The 20,619-nt window shown below is 47.0% G+C and overlaps 1 protein-coding gene and 1 non-coding gene across 8 annotated transcripts in view; one reads left to right on the top strand and one right to left on the bottom strand.

The window, feature by feature from the left end:
* Positions 1-5,784, bottom strand: part of Cnot1 (CCR4-NOT transcription complex subunit 1) — an 85,033-nt gene extending 79,249 nt beyond the window's left edge. For 3 of the 7 annotated variants that reach the window (XM_052727041.1, XM_052727043.1, XM_052727046.1), the window contains exon 1: positions 5,647-5,780. The gene's annotated coding sequence lies outside the window, so the exon portion shown is untranslated. Of the gene's footprint in view, positions 1-5,646 lie in introns of all 7 variants that reach the window. The other 4 variants (XM_052727044.1, XM_052727042.1, XM_052727048.1 and 1 more) reach the window with 4 other exon arrangements.
* Positions 5,785-19,668: 13,884 nt separating this feature from the next.
* Positions 19,669-19,832, top strand: LOC128104870 (U1 spliceosomal RNA). Its single transcript, XR_008216161.1, has one exon. It is a non-coding gene; the product is annotated as a U1 spliceosomal RNA (small nuclear RNA).
* Positions 19,833-20,619: the final 787 nt, after the last annotated feature.

Here is a 20,619-nt window from a genome sequence, read left to right as displayed (position 1 = left end):
ACCTCTCAACTGATTAACTCCAGTACTGATCTGATGCCCTCTTCTGGCCTCCACAGGTACCAGACACACATGGTGCACAGACATACATGTAGGCAAAACACTCATACACATAAATATAAATATCACATAATTTTTTGTTTAAGAATATGCAGATAGGTGATATCATCATTATGGGCGAAGGTAGACAGACCCCTGAGCAAGAGAATGCATTTCAATCTGTTCAAGATCACCAAGACTGCTGGCATTAAGAAGCAATTCTATACAGCTGGTGCTGTGGAATAATGCTTTTGTACACTGGTTTAATAAAACGTTGATTGGCCAGTAGCAAGGCAGGAAGTATAGGCGGGATAAGCAGACAAGGAAAATTCTGGGAAGAGGAAGGCTGAGTCAGGAGACACCAGCCCGCCATCCAGGGAGCAGCATGTAATAACACACAGCCACGGAACATGTGGCAACATATAGATTAACAGAAATGGGCTGAGTTTAAGTGTAAGAGCTAGCCAGTAGTGAGCATGAGCTAATGGCCAAGCAGTTTTAATTAATATAAGCCTGTGTGTGTTTACTTGGGTCTGAGTGGCTGAGGACCAAGTGGGACACAGAAAAACTTCTAGCTACAGCTGGGTGTGGTGGCATACACCTTTAATCCCAAAAGGGTTCTCTGAGTTCGAGGCCAGCCTGGTCTACAAAGTTCCAGAACAGCCAGGGCTACAGGGAGAGAAGAAATCCTGTCTTGAAAAACAGGAAAGAGGGGTTGGGGATTTAGCTCAATGGTAGAGCGCTTGCCTAGCAAGCGCAAGGCCCTGGGTTCGATCCTCAGCTCCAAAAAAAAAAAAAAAGAAAAAGAAAGAAAAACAAAACAAAACAAAAAAAGAAGCAGCAGCAGCAATCCTGTAAGTTCTGAGAAGACTATGGCTAACTCCCCAAAGCACACACACTCACACACACATTGTCTGTGTGTGTGAGTGTGTGTGTTTGTGTGTGTGTCCTTAAAAAAAAAATCAGAAACAAGGACCCAAGGGTATTCCTCTGGAGCCCCCACCCCCACCCCCACCCCCACCCTCAAGAGTTCTTAACAAACACCTTAGAAGCAAACATAGTACTCAAAAGGCAAAGGCAGGTGGGCATCTGCCTGGTCTACTTAAACTCCAAGCCAGCCAGGGATGCAGGAGTCTCTAACCACTCCCCACCCCAACAGACTGGAGGGAAACATGGTAGTGCAGGCTTGCACCCATATGCCCAGGCAGCCTAAGACAGTAAGGTTCCAGTTCCCCAGGCCCAGGCCAGCAGAAGCTAAATCACAGCGAGACTATCTCAAACAAGAAGGAAGAGGGAAGAAGGAAAGCAGAGACTGGCTGGAGGGAGATAAAGGTTATGAGCACATTCAGCTCTAATGGAGGACTCAGACTCGGTTCCCAACACCCACCCACATAAGCAGCTCACCTACTCCAGCTCCAGGGGCTTTCTAACCCTTCTTCGGGTCGTACACATACACATACACATACACTACACATACACATACACTACACATACACATACACTACACATACACTACACATACACTACATATACACATACACTACACATACACTACACATACACATACACTACACATACACATACACTACACATACACTACACATACACATACACATACACTACACATATAATCTTCAAAACAAAAAATGAGACAGAGGGAGGAAGAGCACTGCAACCTCGAGGTCAGCTTGGTTCATACCACAAATTTCAAGTTAGCCGGAGCTATACAATGAGGCTGTTTCAACAAAGAAAATGTACACAGTGGGCCGGGTATGAGATAGTTCAACTGTTCAAAGTGCTTCCCACCTACACATGAGGACTTGAGTTTGAATCTCCAGAACCCCCATTAAAAACCAGGAGCTGTGGTGCCTGTCATAATCTTGGTGGAGATAGGAGAATCCCAAAAGCTCCAGGGTCACCTGGTCTGGCCAAAACAACAACAACAAAACAAAAAAACTGTGAGCCAAAGAACATGGGCCAGTGAGACAGCTCAATGGGAAAATGTTCTTTCAATCATGCCTGATAACCTGAGTTCAATCCCCAGAACTGCCAGGTGAGAAGAACTAACTCCTACAAGTCTTCTGGCTTCCAAACCTGCATATATATACATATACATAAATGTAACAAAAACTATGAGCCAACAGAAAAGGACTTTTGGACTTTCTATATACAAAATCTTAACATAATAATTCAATGAGAGTGTAGTTTGGCAGATGATTGCCCAGTATATGCTAGATCCCAAGTATCACACCCAGAACCATAAAACAAAACAACCTCATTTGGATGTCACTTTGAAACAGAAAATTTATTCAGGGTCATTTAAAAAGTGTTTCAGCTAATTTTTCCCCCTTGAGACAGGATCTTATTATACCAAGGCTAACTGTGAGTTGAAGCTGGCTTTGAACTCCTGATCCTCCTGCCTGAGCCTCATGTACAGGCCTGAGTCACTAGGCCCATCTTTTCGGCTAATTCTTTTGTATAAACGAAAAGTTCTGTTCTTGGGGCTCAGTGGTTAAGCGCATGTACTGCATTTGCAGAAGACCCAGTTTCAATTCCCAGCACCCATGTGGGACCCCTCACAACTGCTCCTAGTTAACTCCAGTTCCAGAGGATTCAACGCCCCTTTCGAGGGTCATCTAGCACCCAGAACACACGGTGCACATACAACAAGAAGGCACATTTACATACACATAAAATTTAACATTTTTAAGTTTTGTTCTTTTATTAAAAATATACCAAACAGAAGTGATGGCATACAGCTGTAATTTCAGCATCTGGGAAGCTGGGGCAGGAGATTGACAAGTCCAAGACTAGCCTGTGCTCCATATTGAGTCCTTGTCACAAAAAAGCAAAGGGGCAAGTCGTGTATCTCAGGGGTAGAGCACCTGCCCAGCATGTGTTGTTAAGGTCTTGTGCCCAAGCCCCAACACCACATACACAGTGAGTGAGTGACACCAAACAAAGCATTTCAAAAAGGCAGGTACTATTCTTGTTAACGCAAAAGTGTCAAGTGGTGGCAAGCGCAGTGCATCAGTTGATAAAGGCACCTGCCACCATGCCGGACAACCTGCACTCATTCTATCACTCGAACTCCAACAGCAAAGGGAGACAACTCTTGAAAGTTGTCCTCTAATCTTTAGGAGTACTGTGGCATGCAAATAGACACTCACACAATAAATGAATTATTTTCTAAAGAAACACAACAGGACTAGGTTACATGGTGATGAATCTATGATTACCTATAATTGAACAGTAGGAGGATTCTGAACTGAACTACAACAGCAATCTCTGATCAAAACAAACAAGATGCTGGAGAGATGGCTCAGCAAATCAAGACAACACTTGATGCTCTTGCAGAGGTCCCGGTACAGTGGCTCAAACCACACATAACCCAGTTCCAAGGGATCCAACGCCCTCTTCTGACACCAGGCACACACATGGTGCACATACATATGAACAAAACATACGCAAAAGTAAATCTGAAATAACTTTCAAAATCAACAACAAAAAAATAAAGCCAACTTCTAAGATTACACTCCTAAGGGCCTCAAGATGGCTCAGCAGGTAGAAGCATTTGTCACACAAGCCTGAGGACCTGAGTTCCACCCTTGAAATTCCCGTAAGAGTGAGAATACTGACTCTTCACAGCGTTTCTCTGTGTAACCCTCACTGTCCTGGAAACTGCTCTGTAGACCAGGCTGCTTGGTCTGGGATTTAAATTTTTTCTCTGACCTTCACACATGAGCTGTCTCAAACAAGAATTCAAAAGTCACTCACATACACACATACATATTTTTTAATCTTAGGCTAAAAAACAAAAACAAAAACTTTCAGGTATTCATTAGAGGTGCCCACCCTCTTTGGTTCTCCCCCCTGGTTTTGTTGTTGTTTTCTGAGAAAGGTTTTTGATATGTAGCCTTGGCTGTTGACAAAAGAAATTGCTGAGCTCCTCATGTCTGACTCTGTAGTACTGGGATTACAAGCAGCCAGTACCACCACACCCTGCTAAAGGTCAGGATTTTTTTTTTTTTTTTTTTGGCCTCACTTCTAGACTTACTTCCACTAAATATCCAGGACCAGGTGAACATGAAACAAATTTCCAAGAAAGTCACTCTCCCTACAAAAAGAACCTTACTAACACACGTGAATTCACGTGAAGGCACTGCTTGCTACTCTGAAATCCAGCACCATCAGTCCACTTTCCTGCAAACAAGATAATGATCTGTGGTGTCCTCATGCATCACTTTAACGGATACCATTTATACCTCCGCCATTTTCACACATGCATCCCTACTCCTTTTCAAAGGAGGTCATGAGGGAAATGTTTGGTTTTTTTTTTTTTTTATTAAGAGGGGTACATTTATTCACTTAATTATTGACTGTTTTTAAAAAAGTCTCCATTGTAATCACAAGGGGGTCGAACTGCAACAAAACATGTAGGGAAACTCAAGTACTGTTGCTCAAGTTTTGAAGAAAAAAAAAAATGGGCTTTTTACTCAAGTCCCAAAGAAACGCGACATCCGGGGCTCAGTAGTACAAGGCTTGCTTGGATTATTAAATGCTCAAGGAAGGAGGGAGTGTGACATATGATGGGATGACTTCAGAGGGATGTTTACCTCTCATAAAGTCTTATTTTACATACACACTTTCAGAAGCACTCTTTAAACCTACGAAGCACACTCCTGCAAGCAACGTCTGTGAGCACAGGTGGGTGAAGCCTCAGAGCCGGTGGCATGGCCAAAAGATAGTTTGTTCAGCCTTAGGTTTTAAATCTCTCCAAGACCTGCACCCACTCCAAGACCTACAAGTGTTCGGCTCACTAGTAGGCACTTGCCAGGGGTTAGGGGTTTGGGGGGAGGGAAGGCAGGACAGGCAGCACCGCCACTACCCGACCCCACAGGTACCGAGGTGACTAAGTGGGGACCGACTTGGGAGAAAGTGCGAGCGCCGGGGCGCGCGAGTGGAACAAAAAAAACCTGTGGCGAGAAGTAACACGGAAGTGCTCGCTCCCGCCCGCCCGCCCCTCCCACCGCCAGGCATCCGCGAGCGGGGGGCTTGACAACGTGCTGGCCGCGGAGGAGGAGGGGACGGAGTCCCCGGAAAGCGCTGGAGTCGGCAACAACTCCAAAGCCGTCCCCGCCCGCCGGGGGACCTAGGCCGCGGGCGCCTCTGCCCGCCCGCCCCCCGGCCGGGAGCCCGGGAGCAAGGAGCAGTTGAGGATCCTGCTCGTGCGCTCCGAGGAGGGCGCGGGCTGCGCGCGGGGAGGAGGCGAGGGCCTGGGACCCGAACTGCCGCCTCCGCCGCCATCCGCGAAGCCTCCAGGCCCCGGGGCCGAGCCGCTCCGGGGCTCCCCCGCGCCCGGCGCTCCGCTCCCCGGAACCTCCACGCCGGGCTCCCCTCTGGGAGCAGAGCCTCGGCGAGCGGCCCGACTCCGTCCCCTGCCGCCTCGCCCCACGGCTCCGTCCAGGCTGCCCCCTCGGTCCCGACGCTCCGGGAGAGGCTTCCAATGGTCCGGGTCCACCCCCGGCACCGCTCCCCCCCACCCCCCGCACCCGCGTCCCGGGATTGACACCGCCAGCCCCCGCCACTCCCTACTCCGGCCCGCCTCACCTCGGGCGGCTCCGGCAGCGCTGGACACAGGAAACTCCTGGGTCCTCGACTCCGGCTCTCCTCGACCCCCCTCTTCGGTTAACTCCGCTTGTTTCTCGACAAAATGGCGCCCGAGGTCGCGCGCTCACGTCGCGGCCTTTCCCCTCCCCGTTCCCATTTCTTCATTCGCTGCCCGCCGATGGAGGGATGGCCCTAGCGCCAGCCAATGGCCGCGGGCCGTCCGCAGACGCTGCCCAATCGCTGGCAGGTACCCGCGGATTTAAACCAATCACACACTATCACTCGCAGAAGTCAAGGAAGAAACCAGGCTCCTGCTAGCAACTACCAATCCAGACTCCTATGTCGCGGGCTTGGGCCAATTGCCGCTCACTAGCCCTGTGGGACCGGGTCCGAGCCCGAGCGCCTGCGCACCAAGTGTGGGCCAATGAGTAGACACTGAGAACTTGGATTCGGGGCTCCAAACATCTGCCTTCGAGGTGTTCGACCTATGGGGACTGGCTGGTCACTGCATCCGAGAAACAATACATACGGAAGGAAGCCCGCAACGTGCTGCCACCCTGAGCACAAACTACACTAACTTAAAGATAGGGTGATGCAGCCTTCATCTACTTTCCTTCGTCTTTCGAAATGCCACGGTCCGAGAGGCTGCGCGGGTTCTCAGCGGAAGCATTGTCCACCCTGGGGTCTCTTTAGCAAGGAGCATCAGCCCATGAGAAAGCACCAGACACGGGCCAAAGTTGAGGGGCTTTGCATCCTGGGTTTTGTAGTCGCTCGCCCCGCCCATTCCTGTCGCAAAAGCAACGTGATTGTGCCCATCACTGTCTGCGCCCAGGAGGAGCAATGCATGCTGGAGAATGTAGTCTCCCAGATATCCACCTAGTCTTAGCTCTTTTCTATTAAAGTTTTCCTATACCGTCTGTTGAAGCAGGGATGCTTTACAGAGATACAGAAGCTGAAATTCTCATCCTGTTCCTGGATATGCTCAAGGATGATAATGCCCTTTGCTTCTTTGATAAAAGAGTGTTATCCATGTGTCCTCCTATCTTGTAGGGTTTTGGTTTGGTTTGGTTTAGTTTGGTTTGGATTTTGAGAAAAGGTCTCATTCAGTTAGTCCAACTGTAGTCCAAACTGGCCTGGAACACACTATGTAGCATAAATTAACCTTAAGCTCCTTGCAATCTTCCCAACTACTGAGATAATAATAGGCATGACCTCTCACACCAGGACTATTTGAACTTTAAAGAGATTTGTTAAAGACTTTATTTTATTTTGTGTGTATAGGTGTTTGCCTGCCTGTAAATCTGTGCACCACGTGTGTAGAGTGTCCTCAGAGGTCAGAGAAGGTGTCGGATCCTCTGGAAGTGGAGTTACAGACAGTTGTGAGCCACCGTGTGGGTGCTGAGAATCAAACCTGGGTCCTCTGAAAGAGCAGTCAATGCTTGTAATCTCTGAGCCATCTTCCAGCCTCTAGATTTTTAAAAAAATGAGTCTTTGCCTGCATATATGTATATATGTTCCCCATGTGAGTGTGTGCCTGGTACACAGGAAGGCATTGGATCCCCTGGGACTGGGATGAGAGCTATAGCTGTAAGATTGGAAGATGTCTTGTGAGTGCTAGGAACCCATCTCTGCTCCTCTGCAAAAGCAGCAAGTGCTCGAACATTGAGCTATCTATCCAGCCCCCATTTTGAACCTTTAATCCATGTTTTATTTGTGTGATTTAACAGTTTGGGGATTGTTTTGTTTTGTGGGTTTTGTTTTCTTTTGTTGTTAAAGAAAAAGAGGAACAATAATGAACATAACGGTATACAAGGAGGCTGGAGGTCAAGAGACCCGGGCCATCCTGAATTACATAGTGAAAGACTGTTGTGGGGGGGAGAATGAGGGGGGGGGAGCCATACAAATTAACTACCTAAGGTCAACTTGGTAATTCTACAACCAGTTTTAGTTTCTAGCATAGATTCGTCCCAAACTGAAGGTAAGTTGAAATAAATCTGAATTGTTTTTCCCTGCCTTTGCCAAGATGATGGTTTGCTGATTTAAACCGAAGTTCCTACCAAAGATGCTTAAACCCACTGCCTGTCTCTCCCCTTAAAATCTGACAGCCATGGAGACTGAGCCAAGATTTCCACAATACCCTGAAGATCAGAGTCCCTTGACTGTGTGTCTAAGCTGGGTAGCTCCTGTCTTTAGTAGAAAGCCAAGAAGAACTTCATCAAGGATCTATTAAGTGTTGCCGTCTAACTCAGCAATTATGAATGCTTGCTTTCAAATGTATTTAAGATGTCTTAACCAGCAGATGAACTCACCTGGCCTCTTCTCAGCCTTCTTCCCATCCTTCCTGCTCCAATTGCTATACGCCCCAGCATATGGAGGAATTTTGCAAAACTTTCACAACATATCCTGGAGATAAAGTAAAATACAACAGGAAAATTTTGTGTTAAAAGTAAAATACAAAAAAAATTAATTCCATCACTTCAGAGACAGAGGCAGGCAGAGCTCTGTGAGTTCGAGGTCAGCCTGTTCTACAGAGCTAGTTCCAGGACAACCAAGGCTACGCAGAGAAACCCTGTCTCAAAAAAAAAAAAAAACCACTATTTTTTGAAAATCCTGAAGAGAAAAATGTGTGTCAGCAAACTTTTGTTGTTTTATGGGTTTGAAAGGGTGGAGAACAAAACACAATATGACAAAGAATTTTTATATCTGTGCAAACTGTAAAAAAAAAATAAGTGGAGGTACTTTGAAGAAAGCAGAACAGAAATCAATGGCCTTGTTTCTCTATGATGGTATTTTCAGTCCCATTTTTTTTTTCATATAATTGAGTAACTTTAAGTTCTGGCAGTTTTGACCCCCTCTGGACTCTTTCCTATCTAAAGCTTCGACTTACTGGGCCAAAGGATGTCCAAGAAACACACTGCAAAATCCCCCTGAGAGCATAGAGGGTGAGGGACTCATAAGCTCCTACCCTTGCTTGGGGAGCTCTTGGCAGTTGATGGCTGCTGGAGGAGGAGAGAGTTTTCTTTAATGGTGTGCCCCAATGGAGGACCCTCATCCATGCAGAAGGGTGTGCCCCTGGTAGGTTCACTGTGCCCCCATGGAGGGCCCTAATCCATGTAGAAGGGTGTGACCCTGGTAGATCCACTATGCCCCAATGGAGGACCCTCATCCATGTAGAAGGGTGTGCCCCTGGTAGGTTCATTGTGCCCCCATGGAGGGCCCTAATCCATGTAGAAGGGTGTGACCCTGGTAGATCCACTATGCTCCAATGGAAGGCCCTCATCCATGTAGAAGGATGTGCCCCTGGTAGGTCCACTGTGCTCCAATGGAGGGCCCTCATCCATGTAGAAGGATGTGCCCCTGGTAGGTCCACTGTGCTCCAATGGAGGGCCCTCATCCATGTAGAAAGGTGTGCCCCTGGTAGGTCCACTGTGATCCAATGGAAGGCCCTCATCCTTGAGTACATGGGCAGATCACACTGGGCTCAGTGACTCAGGGTTAGACAGAGACAGGCGGATTTCTGTGAGTTCAAGGGTAGCCAGGTCTATGTAGTGAGTTCCAGGACAGTCAGAGCTACATAGTGAGACTCTGTCTCAAAAAGTGGGGAAAGGGCCATAAAGTTGGGAGGGAGGCTAGGAAGTGGGATGAATGTAATCCAAATATATCACATACATGTATGAAATTCTCAAAGAAGTAATTGCAATATTGCGTTTCTTTAAAAAAAGCCCTCTGAGACATTCAGAAACCCACATCCTACCTGGACTATACCACTAAGTTCCTGTGCTAAACTGGATGAGTTACTTCCCCTCCCTAGAGGGGATTCAACACAGAGCCTCATGTGTGCCAGCCAAGTGTTCTAGCCCATGTTTTGCTTTGTTGGCTTCATACAGAGTTGTACTGTGTTGCCCAGGATGAACTCAATTTCTTATTTCTGCCTCAGCTTCCCAAGGGCTGGAAATCCAGGCACAAAGCACCACACTGGGATGGGGTGGTATACTTGCTAGCCTAGATCTGTATCACCATGCTCAACCAACGGCTATGTTTTTGTTCTTAATTGGACAATTTCTTCTAAAGGTACAATGCAATCTCATCCACACCTTGGGTCCCAGTGAGGTAGGGACTGAGTTATTCACCACATTTTCTTAATTATAAAACTGAGGCTTGAGGTAGAGCTCATGCCTGGGATGCAAGCTATCGCAAACGGAAACTTGATTTTTGTTGGCTGATTTTTAAAAAACAATTTTTTTTTCCTGAGCTGAGGACTGAACCCATGGCCTTACTTGCGAATCATGTGCTCTATCTCTGAGCTAAAGCCTCTTTAAATCATGTTTTAAGGACTTCTTTATTTTATGTTTGTGGGTGTTGTGCCTGCATGCATGGATGTGTGCCACAGCATGCATGGTGCCCACAGATAGAGGGCTCTTGTGAGCATGAGAAGAAGGTGTCAGGTACCACCACCCAGAACTGGAGTTACTCTGTGTGGATACTGGGAACCCAGGTCCCTCCAACAGCAGCAAGTGCTCTTACGTGCTGAGCCATCTCTCCAGGCCCTGTTTGTTTGTTTGTTTGTTTGTTTGTTTGTTTTGTTTTGTTTTGTTTTGTTTTAATACAGTCTCATGTAGCTCAGGGTGGCCTTACTCTGTACCTGAGGCTGGCCATGAACTCTTGATATTCCTTTCTCTTCTTCCCAAATGCTGAGATTACAGGCACATGCCACCACATCCAGCAGTAAACTGAAATGTAAAGAGGTTAAATTCTTGTCCAAAGTCACGTATTTGGTATTGGAACACAAGTTTTGTGGGGCTTGCTTTGGCTTTGTTGCAGATTTGCAGAAGCATGTTGCCACTGGGCTGCAAATCCATCACTGTTTGGAAGCCTTGCTGACTGGGTGATCTCTGAGGGACCAACTGTAATGTGCAAAGGTCCATGGCCTATAACTAAGCAGATAGTTCCCAAACTACAAAAACTGAGAAGGATGGGGCGTGAACCCAGATGTGGATCACTTGCTCAGTTTGTCTATGTGTGAAGCTTGAGTTTAACCCTCAACAAAGACACACATACACACACACACACACACACACACACACACACACACACAGACAAACTTCCACTTGGCACTTCTTCTGGGTAACTTCATATCCAAATTCTTAGACTCTGCTGCGATATGGAAAAAGGATTGGTACCTCACCAGAGGACTATGCTGTGATGTGGAGTAAGAATTGGTACTCTACCAGAGGACTCTGCTGTGACGTGGAGTAAGGAGGATTGGTACTCTACCAGAGGACTCTACTGTGATGTGGAGTAAGGAGGATTGGTACTCTACCAGAGGACTCTACTGTGATGTGGAGTAAGGAGGATTGGTACTCTACCAGAGGCACTGTGGGAAGAACATAGGACAAGCTGGAGTTACAGGTGAAGAGAGAATCATCAGAATTCAACAGCTGATGGAGAGACAGTGAAAGATGAGAGAAAAGGTTCGAGTCTCTCTATGCAGCCCACCCTGGCCTGGGGCTTGCTGTGTAGACCAAGCTGGCCTTGAGTGAGCAGTCTTCCTGCCTTAGCCTCCCGAGGGCCAGGCTTGCGGCAGATGCAGGCATGCCCCACTGAAGTGACGGCGCTTACTGCTGCCTTTCCACCAATGAGTCTAGGGACAGGCTGGGGTAGTGTGATGGCTATTCTTGGTTGTCAGTGTGCCTATATCTGGAATTAACTAAAACCCAAGCAGCTGGGTACACCTATGAAGGATTTTTTTTTAAATTAAATCCTCTGAAGAGGGAAGGTCCACTTTTAATCTGGATCTTTTGAGGTGGGAAGATCCATCTTCAGTCTGGGCCACACCTATTGGCAGCCTATATAAAGGACATGGAAGAAGGAAGCTTGCTTACTTTGCCTGCTTGCTCTCACTCTTGCTGGCAAGTCTACTCCTTCACTGGCATTAAAGCCTACTTCTTTGGCATTCTAGCACACGTATGTATGTATGTATGTATGTATGTGAATATATATATCCACATATATATATATATCCATATATATTCTCTCACACATACACACATATGTATATATATATACATATATATCAGATATATATATATACATTTATGTATATATCAGTTCTGTTCCTCTAGAGAACCCTAATAGAGATACTAAGTTCTATTTGGCAGTGGAAGGTACCCATGATTCACCCAGGTAAAGATGTCCAATGGTCCCCATTGAGCTGAAGCACCAAGAGATTTTGGAAACTGGGGACAGCATTACTGATGGCTGAGGGAACTGCTGCCTTAGGGGAGGTGGCAAAGAGCTGAAGCCAGAACTAGGAAAAAGCTTCCCCTGAGCTCTAGGCTAGAGCTGGAAGAGGAGCAGCCCAGCTTTAGGGGAAGGGCTAGGACTTCTGGAAGCTGAGCATTTGGAGGGTTGTGGTCTTTGTGAGCAGTCAAGCAAGAAAGGAATGCACAAGGTCTTCGGGCTGTCACAGTGACCTTGGAGAATGCTGTTTCTGTGGTATAAGAGGCCACCAGCCAGAGCTAAATAAGTCCACAAAACTTAGCAACAGCTAGAGGAAGGAGGAGTTCCAGAGAGACCTACATGTGCTTAAATGTCGTTGCGTTCTTTTGGAAAGACCTTATCTGTAGATTGGGGATCTGCATGAGGTCCTGGGTTCAGTTCCCCTCACCCATCTATAAGCCCTGGGAGGAGCTCCGCTTTAGATAGCTGGAGGAACAATGCATTCCTCATTGTTGTCTGATCATCTCAGGGGCCCTCCTCCTCTTCTTGACGTGTCTTCGCTGGTGTAGAATGCTTTGGGAGAGTGTATCCTTTTGGAGCACGCCAAATTCCAGCTGGTCACCACTGTAAGAATGAAAGGCCGTGACATGTCACCCTATTAGCGTTGACTGTCAACTTGACACAGCCCAGAGTCACCTGGGAAGAGCGTCTCAACTGAGGGATTGCCCACATCAGACTGACCTGAAGACATGTATGGGGGAGGTTTTCTTGATTGTTGGCAGAGGGTTCGTGCCACTGCACGGCACCCTTCCGTGGGTGGGTGGTCCTGGGCTGTGGAAGAAAGCGACTTAAGCATGAGCTTGGGAGCCAGCTATCAAGCAGCAGCCCCCATGCTTCCTGCTGTAATTCTTTGGCTGGGCGTTCCTTGGTTAAAGGCAGTGCTATGTGCAATAGCAAGCAGGCCTACCTGCAAGTTTCTGCTTGAATTCTTGTCCTAACCGCCCTCAATGACCGTGATCCAGAAGTATCAGCCAGATCCATCCTTTCCTAAGTTGCTTTTGGTCAGAGCATTTTATCACAGCAACAGAAAGCAACAGAAGTTGCAGGAATTATGACATCCTTGCTCCCTAGCAAGACATCCCCAGAACTTACCTTCCCCCTCCTCAGGGGGTATAGGGCCTCTAAACACTGTCTCTTCCAATAAATTGCAAGCCAGATCAGCATCTTCCTGCAAACAAGAGCTCAGAGGTCATGCTGCAGAAGCTCCTGGGGCTGCCAGCCCAAGGCAAGGCAAGGAAACCCATCTGAAGATGGTATTGTCCACTGTGGACTCAAGGAAACTGGTCATCCTGGGGTTGCTTTTTCAATCCTGCCTTCAAATCAGCCAAGAGCGCCTCCTTGGTTGAGCCTGTCCCACTCCGAGGGTCACAGCTGTTTGCCCAACCCTCTCCCTGGATCCGAAGACCCTCCCCTCCATCTTCTCTCCAACTGAGCATGTGTCTCTCTCTTCTTAAACTGTTTACATGAGACCAGGTCTCCCTATGTAACCTTGTGCGATCATGCCTGGCTCATCTTTGTAAGTTATTTTACAATTTTGTTTGGTGTATGTGTGTGCACGTCAAAGTCTGAGGACAACTTTCTGTAGTTGGACCTCTCCTTCCACCTTGTTGAGGGAGGAGCTCTCTTGTTTCTGCCACTCTGCATACTCCAAGCTATACCTCCTTCCTGGCCCAGGAGTTCCCAGGTGATTCTCCTGCCTTTGTTGTCTTTTATTACAGATGTGAGCCACTTCCATCCAGCTTTTTGTGGATACCAAGGATTAAACTCATGTTGCCTTGCTTGCTTGGCAAGAATTTTCACACACTGAGCCACCATGCACTGAGCCCCGCTCCCACACACTTTTTCTTTTGAGACAGTACCTCATCAGGTTTGCCCAGGCTCATTTTGAATTCAGGCTTCAAACCTGGACTGTCTTGCCCCAGACAAACCTGGCTTTCAATTTCTCATTTGAGTGTTTATTGTGTCTAGGCACTGTTCAGTGGCAGGAATTATGATCAGGAGCAAGCTTCCTTGCTTTATTCTGCATCTCAATAACTGCTGTGTCTGCCCTACATCTCTTCCATGGAAGTTCCTCGGTCCTGTAGAAAGATGCAACCTGGCTGCCATGCCTTTATCAGTGGCTACTCAGATCTTGAACTCACACATTCAGTTCCCAGGCAGAGGGATATTCTGATGAGAGAGGGCCTGCCCACTCATCCTTTGGCTGAACCATATGTGCCTGAAGTGACACACCGATATTCAAGAACCCCAGGGACGGGGCCAAAAGGAGGCTATAGGTAGAGAGTGGAGTAAGAGGTTGTGAGGTTCAATACCACAGGCATTCCTTCCCTACATCTAAATATTCTATGTCCTGCCCTCATTCCCAACTTGGGGACTCCCATAGAGATGCTTCTGTTGAACCTCACATTCCCTTTCCATGTCCAATGTCCCTAATCTGTGATCTCTTTCTCATGAAGAGCAACTCCTTCCCCCTCACTAACACTAAATATCCCCTCCTGTAAGAGAGAATTGGCCATGATGTCTCTAAACCCTTTCCTTCTGGAACTCTTCTGAATTCCCCATGTTCATGGTCTACACTGTGCCCCCAGGGAAAGCAACCCACAACCCACGGTAGCGAGAGCAGACCAGTACAGCCATTCTACCTCTTGCCTCTCTGTCTCTCACCCCGAGAGACACCCGTCATGGATTGAACCAGGGAAAAGGATTATCTCTTTCATATGCCCACCACGCTAGGCACCCCACCATCTTGACCCTTTTCGGGCTCAGGTCTTGCTGTTCCCAAGCCTATGTTGCCCTGGCACAGAAAACACCTAGCAGATAGCTGGGCGTGTAGGTCAATGGTAGGCAGAGTGCTCACCTATTGTGTGTGAAGCCCCAGGCCTGACTTGAGGGATTGAAATCTCACCAATCCCTGAGGTCTCTGAGCTCTAAATCCCACCAATCCCTGAGCACAAAAACCCACCAATCCCAAACCACCCTGGAAAGCTCCGCCCCCTCCCCACCCTATATACGCTCCCCACCTTATTCAATTTGCTGCCACCTTGCCCTAGAGGCAGCCATCCTCCTGGATTCTTCCTTCCCAATAAATCTCTTGAATGAGATTTAAGTGACGACTTTCCCCAGAGTGGAACGGAGCAGAGAAGTAACAATTTTTGCGGAAGCCGAGAGGAGCAGAACTGTAACACTTTCACAGGGGAAACCTTCCCCTTGCAGAGCAGAGTTGTTACACTGAGCGGGGACCTAAGCAGAGCTGGAACACTTTTGCTAGGGAAACTTTCCCTTAAGTGGAGGAGAGCTGTAATACTTCACCAGACCTGAGCAGAGCTGTAACAACTTTGCGGGGAAACCCTCCCCTGTCAGGGCAGAGTTGTTACAATGGAAAAACCTTTCCCTGGAGCAGAGTAATGAGTCAATTCCACGGGAGTCTGTCTGATAATCAAAGAGATTTATTTTGGGTTAACTCACAACAAGCATGAGGGAGCTGGTCACGGGATCCAGGAGGGGTGGGGCGCGGTCCAACGAGGTTCTCTAGAGAACTCTGTCTTGATCCGCAGCACCAGCATCCAGCATCCAAGACCACAGCGAGCACATAAGCATCCCAGGTCTTAAGGGGGACCTCCTCAGCCACGCCCCCAGAGGGTGAGCAGGTACCTAGCTGTTACCTGCTGCTTACTAGGGACGGTGCTTCACGGGTAAGGCACACACAACCATTCCTACAGCAGAGCTGTAAGCTACTACCCTTACGGTGACTTTGTGGTATTCCTTGGCTCCCGACTGCCAGGATACCTTTCCATCTGAGCTGCAATGCTTACACCCAGCTGTGCAAAAATAAACCAAACTTGTTTCCAGGGGAATCAGAGCAAAGGCCCTTGGGTTGCTGGGACCTGGGCTCTGGAATCAGAACTCCAAACGTCACATTCTGTCTTTATGTGGTTATTTTATACTAGGACCCCACTCTCTGAGCTTCATTTCATCATCTGTGAATGGGAACAGCAACATCCATTTCACTTTCTCTCACTATCCCTCACTAACTCCCTCTGGAGGTAGTGAGATAAAGTGAAATACTCAGTGCCTGCCGTACAGGAAGACGTGCGTTCTGTCATTCAGCAAATAGACCTTGAAGTGCCTCTGATGTGCCGGGCCTTGGAGATTGAGCAGCTAAAAGCAGACTTCCTGTATTCATGCATCTTGTGGCTAATTTGGGGGCTGAAACAGATAAAACTCAGTAAATAATGAAGGCAAAGTAAATACTAGATGCTACAAAAAGAAGAGAGAAGGCTGGGAAGTGGTTGGTCTTATTTTGTTTGGTGAGATTTCTCTCAGCTAAGGATCTGAAGAAATCCTAGTGAAGTGAAAAAGGAGGCTTGCAGACATTGAACTCGGAGAGTTACAGGCAGGGGAACCAGGACCCGATGATTTTAGGGTTTCAGTTTGAGACCTAGGTCTCCTTATACTACTTTTGTCTGTTTGTCTGTATGGTTGTTTTTTGTTTGTTTTTGTTTTTTGTTTTGAGACAGGATTTCTCTGTGGAACAGTCCTAGCTGTCCTGGGACTGGCTTTGTAGCCCAGGCTGGCCTCGAACTCACAGAGATCCACCTGCCTCTGCCTCCCAAGTGCTGGGATCAAAGGCGTGTGCCACCACCGCCGGGCTTGTCTGTATGTTTTTTAAGACAGGGTCCCATGTAGCCCTGGCTGTCCTGGAACTCTCTATGTAGCCCAGGCTGGCCTCAGACTCACAGAGACCTGCCTGCCTCTGCCTCTTGAGTGCTTTGCTGGCCTCTTCTCCCCATGCGTAGTTCTTCAGCTTTCAGGAGAGTATAACCCATTATTCTTTCTTATTCACCCTCCCTGTTCCTTTAGACCTCCTCAGGCCTCCTCATAGCCCTATTTCTTATTTGCATGAGTGTAAAATATGAGTATGTGTGTGTTTGTGCATATGTACAGGTAGAAACGAGAGCTGTTTGATATCAGACGTCTTCCCCTATTGATCTCCACTTTTTTTTTTTTTAAAGACGGGGTCTCTCACTGAACTTAGGGCTCACAGAAGCTAGACTAGATGGCCAACTTAGCTCTTGAGATCTGCTTGTTTCTACCCTCTCCTCCGTCCATTCTCCAGCACGAGGGATATAGGCACACACCACAGCACACACGAGAGTCTTGGTTTTTATGGTCTTTTTGTGGGTGTTGGAGATCTCAGCTCGGGTCTTCATGCTTGTGTGACAAACACATTCCTAGCTGAGCCATCTCCCCAGCTCTTCTTAGTCTCCTCTCTGCTTTCATGTTTGCACACTCACTCACCTTTAAATCTAGTTTTCACATATGAGAGAAAGCATGCACTATACCTCTGAGTTTGCCTTATTGCACTTAACTGATCTCCACCCAGATTCATCCATTTCCCTCTGGATGTCATCATTTAATTCTTCTTTACAGCTGAATAAAATTCCCTTGTATGCACACAAAAATCCCACTATGTATGCGTATCCTGTAGTCACCCATCTGTTGATGGGTACCTGGGCTGACTGCTTATCTTGGGGACTGTGTAGAGTGCATCAATAAACACACATGTGCAAGTATCTCTGTGGTGTTCTGACATGGAATCCTTGGACTGGGCATGGGACCACAAGCCTTTAACCCCAGCTCTCAAGAGGCAGAAAGGCAGGTGGATCTCTGTGAGTTTGAGGCCAGCCTGGTCTAAATAGTGAGTTCCAGGACAGCCAGGACGACACAGGAAGACCCTGTCTCAAACAAACAAACATTTGTTGGCCGTCTGTATTTCTTCCTTTGAGAACTGTCCCTTCGTTGGTCCATTTATTGATTGGATAGTTTAATTCTGGCATTTAATTCCTGGAGGTTTTTTTTTATAGACTCTAGATACTAATCTCCTGTCAGATACATAGTTGGCAAATCCTTTTCTCCCGTTCAGTAGGCTATCTGTTCATTCTGCTGATTGTTTCCTGTGCTGTGGGGAAAAAAAAAAGCTTTTAATGTCATGCAGTCCAATTCAACAATTCTTAGGCTTATTTCGTGAGATTTGGAGTCTTTTTCAGAAAGTCCTTTCATATGCCTGTATCTTCTGGTGATGTGGTTAACCAGTGAGTTTAATTAGGGTTACTTGGAAGGGCATAGGTAAAGATAGTTACCGAAGCTTGAGCAACTTATCAGGACTATACCACTGAAATATATACATATAATACAATATAGGTATATAATACATAACATAATATAATATAAACAATATATAATAATACCAATGAAGAAAATGTCTTTCCCTCCCCCAACAGCCATTAGCTGCCTATGGATCCTCAGGGAAGGGTGTGGCCCTGTTAGTTCCTCACCCTTAGCAACTGTGGCACTATTTGAAAGGATGAGAAGGATTGTTGGAGGAAGTATGTCTCTGAGGGTGAGCTTTGAGGTTTCAAAAGCCCAAGCCAGCCCCAGGCACTCTCTCTCACTCTCTCTCTCTCTTTTCTCTCTCTCTCTCTCTCTCTCTCTCTCTCTCTCTCTCTCTCTCTCTTTCTTTGTCTATGGATCAGGATGTTGAGCTTAAGCTCCTACTCTAGCGCCATGCTCCCTGCCGTGATAATAATGGACTAAACCTCTGAAACTGTAAGTGAGGCCCCAGTTAAATGCTTTCTTTTATAAGAGTTACCTTGGTCATGGCGTCCCTTCACAGCCATAGAACAGTGACTAAGACACTCAGGAGAGGTCACGTGAGTCCCCACTCCCTCCATGAAAGAATTTTAATGGGCTCTGTCTTTCCCCCTGTTTTTCTTTTATGTGTGTGATGTTTTGCTTGCTTGTATGCTTGTGCAGCCAGCTCCTTTGAGGCGTCACTATTCCTTGTGAAAAACACCCTGAAGTTTTTACTTTTACTTATTTACTTGCCCTAAATCAAATCCACCCTACTCATTTTAAAAATAGAATCAGCCGGACTACAAAACCAGTTCCAGAACAGCCAGGCCTGTTACACAGGGAAATCTTGTCTCGAAAAACTAAAAATAAATGAATAAAAATTGACTCAGAGCCAAGCATGGTGGTGCATATCTGTAATCCTAACATTCGGGGGGGCCTAAGACAAGGCAGAGGCCAGCCTGGGCTGCTACGAAGTCCAGCGTCATAAGAAAGAGGCCACCACCCAGCTGAAAGTGTCTCGACAAGGCGAAACTTTACTCTTAGTCAAGAGGGTGTGCTGCTCACAAAGGCAAAGGAACAAGCACTCAGGGCAGGAAGCACTTTTCGTTGTAGTGTGGGTGGTCACTGTGTCTTTTGCCAATCCTCCCCCACCCCCCGACTTCACAATCATTCACGATCGGCTGGTTTCTAAAAAATCAGCACAAAGGAAATGAAGAAAAGCCGGAAGGGGTCAGTCACTTACTTCACCGAAGTTAGGGAAACGCAGCAGGGCTTTTGTGGAACAAAGATTTAGCCTGGTGGGGTGCAATAAGAGAATTGCGTAGAAGTCTTGTGTGGCGAGGGAGATAAGAACACTTTAACTATTTGTTGTAAACACACAAGTTTTACAGTGTTTGATAGGAAAGACTAATGTGGGCTGGAGAGGTGGCTTAGTGGCACTTGTTCTTCCAGGGGACCCAGGTTTGATCCCCAGCACCCACATGGCTGTTCACAACCATCTGTAACTCCAGTTGCAGGGCACCTAATACCCTCTTCTGACCTCCTTGAACACCAATCACGTGTGGTACCCATATATACATTCAGGCAAAACACTCATATATAAAATGAATAATACTTACCTGGCAGGGGAGATACCATGATCATGAAGGTGGTTTTCCCAGGGCGAGGCTTATCCATTGCACTCTGGATGTGTTGACCCCTGCGATTTCCCCAAATGCGGGAAACTCGACTGCATAATTTGTGGTAGTGGGGGACTGCGTTCGCGCTCTCCCCTGAAAAAAAAAAAAAGAAAAAAAAAGGAAAAAAAAAAAAAAAAGAAAAAAAATGAATAAATCTAATACATTTAAAAAAAAGACTAATGCTTAATATTTCTTACAGGATCACACCAAAACACGATACCTCAAAATAGCAGAAAACAAACAGACAAACAATAACAATGGGGATGGAGAGGTAGCTGAGTGGCAGTCACTTCCCAGAGGTCCCAGGTTCCATTCCCAGTACCCACACAGTGGGTTACAACTGTCTGTAACTCCAGTTCCAGAGATCCCAACTCTCTTCTGGCCTCTTTGGGGACCAGGCATGAAAGTCATGGAGAGACATACTGTGAGGGCCTAGACTTGACTTTACAGGCTCCATCTTAGGGAAAGGGCCACCATCTCAGACCACCTGCTGTACTTAGTTCCAGGAAGGACCTCAGGAATGTGCCATGACAACTTAGAACAGATACAGAGCAGTATCCTCCTGCAGATATCCTGTCTGTGGTTTATGGTCCTTGAAGATATCTAGATAATCCTGCTGAGAAGTCCAGATAATCCTGTTCAGCAGGTTGTGGTTCCCCACCAAAAGTCTAACCTAATGGTTTCAAATGTGGTTTCACACCCAAAGTCTAAACCAATAGTTTCAAAAAATCACTTTGCCCCATATCCCTTCTACCCAATCCCAATTTGCCAATTTCTGGCTTGTGGTTTTTCCCTCTACACCGGGGCTCGTGGCCACTGCCACATTTCCTTTCATCTGCCGGGTGGTGGCCCAGGTTGAACCTGAATAAAAGGACCCTTGTGT

This window comes from Peromyscus californicus, unplaced genomic scaffold, assembly GCF_007827085.1.
Source record: "Peromyscus californicus insignis strain IS unplaced genomic scaffold, ASM782708v3 Scaffold_8__1_contigs__length_139910024, whole genome shotgun sequence".
Classification (NCBI taxonomy): Eukaryota; Metazoa; Chordata; class Mammalia; order Rodentia; family Cricetidae; genus Peromyscus; species Peromyscus californicus.
Note: the sequence above shows the minus strand (reverse complement) of the source record. Positions and strands in the feature narration are given on the sequence as shown.